General features: G+C 43.4%; 1 pseudogene; it reads right to left on the reverse strand.

The window, feature by feature from the left end:
- On the reverse strand, positions 1 to 119 carry LOC133384777 (5S ribosomal RNA; annotated as a pseudogene).
- Positions 120 to 1,878: the final 1,759 nt, after the last annotated feature.

The raw sequence follows: 1,878 nt of genomic DNA on the forward strand, positions 1-1,878 counted from the left end.
AGCCTATGGCACCCGGTATTCCTAGGCGGTCTCCCATCCAAGTACTAACCAGGCCTTACCCTGCTTAGCTTCCGAGATCAGACAAGATTGAGTGTGTTCAGGGTAGTATGGCCATGGGTTGAAAGATTAAGGACAGACAAATAAGAGTGCTTCTTCATCCAGCACATAGTTAAACTATAGAATTTGCTCCCACAAAAGATAGTGATGGCCACCACTTGGATGGCATTAAAAGAGGATTAGACAAATTCATGGAGGATAAGGCTATCAGTAGCTTCAAGCCATAATAGCTATGTTCTACAGTACACTTCTGAATACCAGTTGCTGGGAATCACAAGTGGGGAGAGCGCTCTTGCACTCAAGATCCTGATTGTGGGCTTCCCAGAGGCATTTGGTTAGCCACAGTGAAAACAGGATGCTGGACTAGATTGGTCTTTGGCCTGACTGAGCAAGGCTCTTCTTGTGTTATCTGCTGGCATTTACATGCTGGGTTTCCACTATACTGCATCCTCTAGTTTAGAGGGTACACTGTATTGGAAGGCAAGGATGTCCATGGCATAGAAGCTAGAAACTGTCATGGTTAGCTAGATAGACATGGAAGACAGGAAGTGAAATGTGATAGGCAGTAGAAGGGAGAAGTATGTGAAGGGAGGGCAGGGGGAGAGAATGACTCTAAACATAAATCTCCACATTACAGGCTATCCTCCTGTGGCATTGGCTTCCAGGCACTTGGAAAGAGAGGTGAAGTCAGCTAGCTTTGTTGACTGTACAAAACTTTCTGACTTTTCTGGGGGCCCATACTTTTGCTTTTTAACTAACCCTTATTTCACTACTGCTGTTGCCTTTTCTTTTTCTTCTTGGGAAGAAACAAAATGGCAAGCGTGATCGGCATAGGTCTACGATATTTTGCTGCCTGGCTGAGGCAAAGAACAAGATGGCACCCTCTCATTCCATGCACAGAAGCTGACTGGACCAGCAGTTGAACCTTATGTCAACACTGGCAGTGGGATAGTGTCTTCCACTTTAAAAAGTGGACACATAGCTCTGGACTGTCTCTAGGGGTGCCTGCCAACAAGATTTTTCTGGGGCCAGTTCACTATATGTGGATTGGACTCTCCACCGCACTTTCAAAAAATGAGGAAAATATGCACATACTTTGTGTCACATGCAAATTCTGTATCCTCTTTTGTAGATGGAAGACCCAAAAATAAATCAGGGGCCACACACATGTGATAAGATGCCTGACAGAATGTCAAGAGGTGAAGCTTTCCCCATAATTATATGTCGACACTAGAAAAGGCTTAACCAGTTGAATTTCTACCTACCACACAGCTGTTAAAGGCACAAGACCCCTGCTTTTCTCCCATGCCAGCCCTAATCCATGCAAAGAACTGACGTTTCATGAGCTGTAAACCATTTATGTTACGAAAGGCATTCCATCAATTGATCATTTTAGGCTGGCAAAACTACTTTTGATGTAAGATCAGGTGTGGTATTTCAGATGGCTGTGTATGTCTGCATGTGTACGCATGCAAAACGAGATTTAAGGTTTACAGCAACCAAGGTTCAAATGCTGATGCTTGGACAAATGCAATATTAAAATTGTGAAAAGGCAAGCAGTGTATTCTAAGAGCTTTTATTGTGGTTATTTATTTATACCTCATAACTACAGTACAGCAGTGTTATCAGAACAAGTCAAATAGCCACCCAATTCATTTCTTTTCCTGTTTTTGAGCAAAAAGGATTTGAGCCACTGACATGAATACACCCATGTAAATGCTGACATATACTAGCAGCAACAGCCTACACCCAAGAATCCTATTTTCCCCCATGGGTGGGCAAGCAATCACCCCTCCTACCCTATCAAGCTAAACTTGCCTT

Source organism: Rhineura floridana, chromosome 4, assembly GCF_030035675.1.
Source record: "Rhineura floridana isolate rRhiFlo1 chromosome 4, rRhiFlo1.hap2, whole genome shotgun sequence".
Taxonomy (NCBI): Eukaryota; Metazoa; Chordata; class Lepidosauria; order Squamata; family Rhineuridae; genus Rhineura; species Rhineura floridana.